Genomic DNA, 9,428 nt, shown 5'->3' with positions numbered 1-9,428 from the left:
GTCTTCAGAGACATCTCAGGGTCAGAATTTACAAGGAGCGTTTCTGGTTCGGGGCAACTTCTAATGCAGTAAAATGAGACTGAGATTATATGTGAGGATAATCAGCAGCCTGTCATTTCCCCCCTGTGCTGTGCTGTCCCTGCGGAAGAGCGCTAGCGGAGACGGCAACCTCAAAAATAATGAGTCCTAACCCCTCCCTGAGGAACCCAGAGAAAATCTCTATAAATGTTTGGGATTTAGCGATCGTTCAAAACGTTGGAATGTTTAAAAAAAGGCAACCTTAAAAATAACATGCAGTTGGTCTAAGTGAGTGCATCCAATTTGGTGAATCTAGGCCATGCCATAGAGGAAGAGAGCAGCATGCTTCCACAACAGCAGCGAAGCAGACAGGGCTCGGTTTCATCTGGCCCAATTGGTACTTTCTGCCAGCCAGGACACACTGTGCTGAGATGCCTCATGTTGTTGGGCCTGCTGATGTCCCATGTTCCCTGTGCTCTGCCCCTCTCCCTCTCTCCCCTTGCCCCATGTTTCCTATGCTCTGCCCCTCTCCCTCTGTCCCCTTGCCCCATGTTCCCTGTGCTCTGCCCCTCTCCCTCTGTCCCCTTGCCCCATGTTCCCTGTGCTCTGCCCCTCTCCCTCTGTCCCCTTGCCCCATGTTCCCTGTGCTCTGCCCCTCTCCCTCTGTCCCCTTGTCCCATGTTCCCTGTGCTCTGCCCCTCTCCCTCTGTCTCCTTGCCCCATGTTCCCTGTGCTCTGCCCCTCTCCCTCTGTCTCCTTGCCCCATGTTCCCTGTGCTCTGCCCCTCTCCCTCTCTCCCCTTGTCCCATGTTCCCTGTGCTCTGCCCCTCTCCCTCTCTCCCCTTGCCCCATGTTCCCTGTGCTCTGCCCCTCTCCCTCTCTCCCCTTGTCCCATGTTCCCTGTGCTCTGCCCCTCTCCCTCTCTCCCCTTGCCCCATGTTCCCTGTGCTCTGCCCCTCTCCCTCTCTCCCCTTGTCCCATGTTCCCTGTGCTCTGCCCCTCTCCCTCTCTCCCCTTGTCCCATGTTCCCTGTGTTCTGCCCCTCTCCCTCTCTCCCCTTGCCCCATGTTCCCTGTGCTCTGCCCCTCTCCCTCTCTCCCCTTGTCCCATGTTCCCTGTGCTCTGCCCCTCTCCCTCTCTCCCCTTGTCCCATGTTCCCTGTGCTCTGCCCCTCTCCCTCTCTCCCCTTGTCCCATGTTCCCTGTGCTCTGCCCCTCTCCCTCTCTCCCCTTGTCCCATGTTCCCTGTGCTCTGCCCCTCTCCCTCTCTCCCCTTGCCCCATGTTCCCTGTGCTCTGCCCCTCTCCCTCTCTCCCCTTCCTTCTGTGGGCCATAGCAGCCTGTGGTGTGCTCATTCAGGTGTGTGCACTCTGTCTGCATGAACCTAGACCAGGGAGGCAGGTCCAGCTGAAGCTGCATGCACAGCTGGAGAACAAGAAGGTGGTCTCTGTGTACAGACAGGACTGCTTTTCCTGTGTTGCTTTTCTGTGCAGTACCTGTACCCGCTCACGGGAAGATGCTACTCGTGGTAGCATCTACTTATAAAATTGCTTATAGAATTGCGGAATACAAGAGTGCACCTGAGAGGAAATCTGGGTGACCAAAGTTAATAACCACTAATATATCTTGCCAGTGCATTCGTTTCCTGGCCTCTGGCCGTCTCTACCCCTTGAGGCCCACCACAAGAGTCAGATAACACTACCCCCTCAGTGACTACATTTATTACATACACACTGGGTATTGTGACATTTCGAAGGTCAATATTATTAAGGTTGAGCTGTCCAATTCTTGAACTAACAATTATCTCAGGATTTAAAAGAACTCAAGTATAGGTGACTCTAAAACAAAATTGTGGCAATACAACAGGTTGTTAATCCCAGTAGAAACTGTAAATGGACATAAATGGCTTCATTGCATTTTGTAATTGGTTTAGAAAGTACTGAGGCATTGAAACATTATAACCCATTTTGGATAAGACTACTAAGTAGTGGAGCGCTCTAACATAGCAGTAGTACAGCATGCCTGCCTTAGGGACTTCATTAGCAGATAAGAGAAAAACAAAGAATCAGCTGTCATGAGAATTTTCTCAACAATCTGTATAATTCTCCTAAAATGTTATACGCTGTTGCGTTTGGAAGCCAGGACTACACATTCATCTGGCTGAAAAATTTATACAGCTAAGGAAGGGCTCTCAAGTTTTATCAAAAGTTTGGCGTGACATTATCATACCTGTCATTACATCACCAATACCATGCCTGTGGCATTTAACTCTGTATAACTCAAGACAGCTGTTAACTCGGCAGAAAACTTACCTCTGTATGCCTGTGCCTCGTCCATTAATTGTATATAGCGGAACAAGTGAAAGGATTTCTCAGCGTGAGAAATACAAGGTGTTGCGTGAGAGCGTGTGAGCTGGTTGAACTGCGAGAGTCTCACGGCAAATGCGTGAGTCTTGAGAGCCCTGCTAAGGAATGATCCAAGCAAAACAGGCATTTCAAAGAGATAGCACAGGAACCATTTGCATGTATAATATGCTGTAGATTGAGGTCACAAAAATAGTACCCACATGGAAAAGCTATATTCAAAAACATAGGCTATGTCTGCTAAACAGCCTGGACACCACAGTATGTCATTATTCACAAATCTTAAAAGAAGGTAGAAGACTTATGCTGTTCCGTACTAATACCATTCAAGTAAAATAACCAACATGAGTTAAATGATTACTTTCAAACCGACCAATCCCCAGTCCCGTGGTTTAGAAAAAAAAACCTAGGCCGATTGTCTGTCATAAACCCAGACACATTCGGTCACACAGGAAACAAGGCCCTTAAAAATGCATTCTGAGTAGACTCACAGGACCAGTAATCCTTTTGTATGGGCCAGTCCGTCTGGATTTCTGGACCCGGGGGGTTGGGGGGGGGGGGGGGGGGCGGGGTTGGTGCTGGTTGGTTAAAAGCAGACAAGTTGCAGACAAAAACATGGTAGAGAAGCAGCTATTTCAGATCATTCCACTATTAGAGGAAACAGTCAAAAAAAGTAGGGAGGGGAGAGAAAACATTTGTGAAAGTGGGAGAGCAAAAAGGAGAGGAACAGAGAGGGATAGAGAGGATAGAGACAGACAGAAATTGCTGAGGCAATATTACAGAGAGCACAGCAGATGGTCAGCGTTCGACTAAGAGAGAGAGAGAGAGAGAGAGAGAGAGAGAGAGAGAGGCTGCGATTAAGAGAAAGACGTAGAGGTGGGAACTGTGTGTGAGTGCGACAGGAAACACCACCTCTACCACACTGACTCTAAATACGGGGGCCCCACAAGGCTGTGTGCTGAGTCCCTGGTCTTCCTGGCCTGTCAAAGGCCAGGAAGATCATCGGCGACCCCAACCACCCCAACCACGAACTGTTCACAGTGCTACCATCTGGCAAGCGGCACCGCAGCATTAGTTCCAGAACAATTCGACTACAGGACAGCTTCTATCTCCAGGCCATCAGGCTCCTGAACAGATAACTACCCCCCCCACCTCCCTTCTGAAACAGACTGTTATTACCCCCCCACCTCCTTCCTGCACATCACGACTTTACATTCTGAGTACTGCACTGCCAACATAGACTTTTTGCACATTTGCACTTATTATAACCACCTTGCAACTGCCTACCCTCTCTGTTTCATTACATTGGTCAGTGAGTATTGTGTCTAATATAGTTTTTTTTTTAATTATTAATATTTTATCTTTTATTGTTATAACTGCACTGTAGGTAGCTCAGCGGCACAAAGCTTTTCATTTTACTTGTATACTTGCGTATCCTGTAAGACAATAAACTGGAATTGAGAGAGAAATTGAGCGTGAGAGAGTATTTTGCAAACATAGCCATGTCCAGAGGGCCCTGTGAAGCAGGAGGTGATGACACGTCCAGTGCATGTTGGCAGGGGGACAGGGCAGGGGCCACAATGCTTTGGACGATCAGCCAGGCTCTTACGTAATGAGACACACCACCAGCCAGGGGCTGCGAGCCTTTCTTAAAGGTGAAGGCATGATGCCAGCCAGGGTAACTACAGCAACCACTCAATCTAAGGACCCCTCATAGTTCAACACACTGGTACACAAATGTCACACTGATGTAAGCAAGATTTATAATGTCCCAAAAGTGAAAATGCCAGACACTATGTTCCCGATAACAGCACACCACAGCACAGGACACCTGAATGCTCAGAGACCTATCCTTTTGTGGCAAACTCCAACTAAGTCCTATCGCAGGCCATTTGAACCTGACTGAAACATTTTATTCCAAAACACTATTCTCGCTGTTTAGGGAAACCATAGCATAACTACAGTAGCATGTGTCCAAATATAGCCTTTTGGAATGATACGCCTCAATTCAGTGCCCCTTTTACAAATCTAGTGCAAAGTTCTTTCATTTGTTTATTTTTGCCAATCTTATTTCTCATCTTATTTTAACAGAGGCAATCATAGCTCCCTTACCCTGACTGACCTCCCACTAAGAGTGCACCATAGAGATGCAGGGGCAGAAAAGTGAAGATGAAGGCTTTTACATCTCTCTCTCTCTCTCTCTCTCTCTCTCTCTCTCTCTCTCTCTCTCAATAATTCAGCCTTGTCCCCTCTTCCCCTCTTCCAGTAAACAGTGCAACAGCAGCCTCTGTGTGCTGTTAAGCCCCTCGCAGGTAGCATTAGTCTGTCCCACCACCACACCAGGGTCCCTGTCTGAAGCTTGGAACACATACAGCCATGCAGTTGTAGTTCTATGTACGTACTCTTGGGGCATGCCAACGGCCTGCAACCTCTTGTCTATGAGTGATAATGAGAGATTGGTGCTGCTGAAAGTTGATGGTAAGGCATTCACATCCTTCAACAGAGGAAGGCTGTGTACTTCTTCTGTACTGTCATGTAGTCCTAGGCTTGGCTCTGGTGATGTTGGATCTGATTATGTTGACAAACAGTGCTTTGCTTATTCAAGGTATTGCACATAACTCCTAAAAACTTGCACAACTGCAAGTCTTGTCAAAACATGTAGGTTTAATTATTTCTGGGAACTTTGAACTCTGATAGCTGTGCAAACAAGAGCTAAAGGGGTCGACTATAACCTAGAACAATTACATTGAACTTCAGAATGTTCAGTCATATTAGTACGCTTATCTGTTTACATGGCATTGTTAAACTGCAGCTGTACAGTTGAGGATTGACAAACAGCAGCTAATAGGCATTTTAACCTGCTGTTTGATGTGACCTTTGCAACTTGAGCAGGGAGTACAAAAGGAGGAGGTGCATTAATTACAGAGCCACTATCAGACTCTCCTAAAGAACAGAGATGTCTTTCAAATGAGGAGTTAGGTGCCCTACCACCTCTCGTCAACAACATGCCAAACATCTACCCAAAACAGCTGCCGTTCAACAGGCTCAGGTGAAAAGTAAAAGAGGGAGTGAACAAGAAACAGAACTTCTTTTAACACAAATGGGTCTTCGTTCCTGTACTGTATGTGGACGTAAATGTACAACATTTTGCAAATACTGGGGATATAAATGACCTCTGGCAAGAACAGTACACAAAGCAGAATCCATTAATGATACAAATTCAAATGATATCTCTGCATTGTCATTGTCTTCTGATCTGGACTGCTCTGATCATCTATAAGGACTGCAAGGCCTAACTGTCATTATCCCCGTGGAGATGGGGTGATTCTGGTGTTGCGTTTGAATGAAAACTTCAGCAACCCACAAAGCTGATGTTTCAATGATTGCTGTGCAGCAATTTAAGATGTAAACGGAAAAACTGACCTCCACATTCACTGACAAATGCTTGACCAAAGCATAGAGCAGTGAAGTTTAATCAGTAATGGCCAACAGAAATCTCTATGAGTGATGTACAATTGACTTCTATTGATTTTGATCACTACGTTTTTTAAAGAGATACCCTACTGTTTTGGTTTACACTGTCTAGCAAATGTTACCATGACCAGACCATGTTAAGATCACTCTTAACAGGTTCTCTCAAAAAGCTGTTTTCTCCAACAGCACTAGCTTCTGCTGTAATGTCTGACATATGTTTTATTTTCCAACAAAGGGAGAAAAAAATGTCATTCACATCACAATGGGCTCGGCTCTGAAGCGTCTACTACGGGACGGGTTCAAAACTTTATTTTCAAAAAGATTAGCTGAAGAACTAAATATTAATATCTGCTTGTGCTCAGTCTAAGATCTCACAAGGGACACCGTTTAGGCTTGGGGAAAGAGCCAGAGGCACCAAAAGCTTCACTCTAACCCCTTGTGCTTCGAACAAAAACATGTTTTCATCCAAGCCATTTTCATCAGATCTGGGTTTATCATTTAATTGCTCGGATTCTCTTCAAATTAAATTAGCTTGATGTGGCCTTCTATCTACAGACACACAAACATTGCTTTCTCCCTGGGAGACTGCAACAAACTTCTGGGTAAACAAGCCTCTGGAGTCCCTGGGCCTCCAGTGTAGTTGGGATGAGTGTCTATCTCTATCTCAACACAAAACCTTTCCTCATCTTCCCATACATCAGTCATGGTGTGTCTGAAAATGTGAAGGCTGTGAAAGACTAATGGAGACTTTTAAATGGAGAGCAGCATGCTGCTAGTTTGCAAATGTTTCCAAAGTCCTACGTTAATAAATCTGTTTCAAAACAGTCTTTTGTTTTCATTTCAGAGAAATTTCAAATATGATAATACACCACTCCTTTGCGCTTTATGCAAAAAAACTGAGAAAGAAAATGAGTAAAGAAAGATAGAGTAAGACAGAGGCTAGATACAGAGAGAAAAAAAGAGCTGAATGTTTTTCTTCTAAGCAAGAGTGTGGGAGTGTATGGAAAACAGCAGATTAGCATTGTAGAAAAAACTGACTGTCAAATGGAAGCCTGTACTACATTAAATTATGTAATCCAAGCATTCTACACAGCCACACAAACCATTTAAAGCTGAACATGTCGTAGGCACTGTTGCAAGTAACATTTTCAGTTTTCCTGAAAGTTATACTCCTTAGGTCTGAAAAGGTAAGCTTTGATTACTTCAGTTACAAGCACATGAAGGTATTAAACTCTACCCTGAAAGCATTAGGTCTACAAAAGTTTCCCAAAGTACAAATGTTCTTACTGGGGACAAACAATACATTCATCTCATAGAGCGCACAGCCAAATATTGCTGAAGTTCCTTCCAACATTGAACATTGGCGAAGTATAGAGCTACACTCGCTAAACGTGAATGTGAGAGCAAGTGTGCTGAGCAGTTGTTTCTGACAGCTGCGTGGTGCATACCTAGCTGGTCAAACAACTTCGAGAATCCTGTGGTGCACCGGGCTATGATCAGATGAGATATGGCTCTGACTCAATGAAGCGTGGGGTTTAGGATTTCAACAGAAAACTGAACTGCAGAACTCCAAACAGGGCAAGTAGAATGGACGAGGACAGTAAACAGACAGACGAGAAGAAGAATGAGTAATCAGTTTTGTTTTCAACAGTTTTACAGCAGAAAAAAGACCTTTACCCTTTTTGTTTACACGAGAAGAATTAAGTTTTGAAGGGTTGTGTCTTAGTTTCGCTAAATTTACTGAATCTCTGCCTTTTTTCAGGTATGGTCTTGAAACATCTATTAAACCCAACAGAGCAAGCTTCTGTGAACACAGGTTCAGCTATCAGTTGGGTTAAATGACTGCAAATTATTTTGTTTCAGTTGGGTAGATGGGACCTCTAACAAGCTGCCCTTTAGTTCTGGAAAGAACACAAACAGAGATGTTTCCATATCCCCTGTTCATTCATGTCCAATTGCCGTTCTTCTTTACAACACAAACATCAATTCTTTTAGCATCATATTTTGCCAAACCAAAGCTCGTTGCATGGCATCCAAACCCCTTTCGGAGAGAGAAGACAGAACAGTCTTCTGGGCTATTCTGTGGGTTCATCTTCACATGCCAAAGAGATCCAACCTGTAACAACATGTTTGCTTTCTGGCCAAAATATTTTTTTGCTACAACATTCATAAATAACCCTACAGGCATGTTTTTAAAAAACAGCAACCACTCTCAGAACAGGAGGGGGGGGGGGGGGGCTACGTCAGCAAACACTGCAGTTATAATAGGTCTTAATTCTGCTGAAATGGACAATTAATACAATTCTGGCAGGAGTGATCCACATGTTATTTCCCAATACTAATGAATCGGCTACTTCATGAATAATACAAGCCACTTTAAAAATGTGTTAAGATATTCAATGCAAAGGCCACATCACTTATCTTCACATAGGGCTTAAATGTTTTACAAAAACAGCAAAGTGTTTTTTCTTAAACCCTTCAGTATCCAATGCTGCTGTACTGTAGTCTTCTTATTGAGGAAGTAACAATATGACACAACTACAAATCTGCTCAAGATTATATCTTGTTCATCTTAAATTCCTTTACTTAATCCCTCTTACGACGCTCCTCTGTACAGTCATCGCATCAAAACCCACCCCCTTTATTTAAATGATGGTGATTGTTCTAGCACTTTTCATGACAGAGGGAAATCTTTTTGAATGGGAGGGTGACCAGACCAATCTGCTACAGCAAAATTTACATTGTTCTCAGGCTAACCGAACCCATCAGAAGACATAATATAAACTGTATGCATCTTAATAAGAGTAGGGGCATAAGAGTTTCTATATGGACTTTGTAACACTTTAAAAGGTCAAAGGTTAACCATTTTAGATTTAACGTCATCAACAAGTATGAACTGTGTGTTTGTGACAGACTTATGAAGACTGTAGTGATACTCAGTAACTGACCTGGTAGATCAAAATGTAGAGATCATTGACAGATATCCAAACATTAGACATCGACTAGTTTGGAAAGGGCACCCATTGAGGGAGTATGGGTTACTGCAATACTGCAAGGGGTATAGCATAGGCCTAGAGAGTCATTCTTCTCTTTCCCACACAGTATATTTGCCCGAACTTAAGGTAAATGCAGTTTGATATTTTTACTTTGATACATCTAAATAAGCCTACTTATTTGGCAAAACTCTTAACTCTTAACTTCAAACTAGTAGAATCATTTTAACCTTGAACTGTTATCCATATTTTACTTTGCTTTATGGGAAAGCCAGCTGCTTGAGGAAACACGTGATTCACAGAAAAACCAACCACAGGGAAATAAAAGGACTCTTTGGGTTTGTAAATTATATATATTTTTTATAATATAGCCTGGAGCAGAAAAAGCACAAATTAATTCACAGGAAAATGAACATCTCCTGCAAACCCTTCCTTTCATCCCCACAACTACAATCAGAAAGTAAAAGAAACAGATAGCCTAATTATTGTCTGCTTCGAGGGACCAGGTCTCCGACACGCCAGACCTTAAACAAGTGACAACCCACTAAAACCCTGCATGTAAACATAAATCATCCAATAAT

General features: G+C 43.8%; 1 protein-coding gene across 6 annotated transcripts in view; it reads right to left on the bottom strand.

The window, feature by feature from the left end:
• Positions 1–9,428, bottom strand: part of thrb (thyroid hormone receptor beta) — a 44,538-nt gene that overhangs the window by 30,694 nt on the left and 4,416 nt on the right. The window lies entirely within an intron of this gene.

Source organism: Osmerus eperlanus, chromosome 20, assembly GCF_963692335.1.
Source record: "Osmerus eperlanus chromosome 20, fOsmEpe2.1, whole genome shotgun sequence".
Classification (NCBI taxonomy): domain Eukaryota; kingdom Metazoa; phylum Chordata; class Actinopteri; order Osmeriformes; family Osmeridae; genus Osmerus; species Osmerus eperlanus.
The sequence above is the reverse complement of the archived record's forward strand: the minus strand, read 5'-3'. Positions and strand labels throughout refer to the sequence as shown.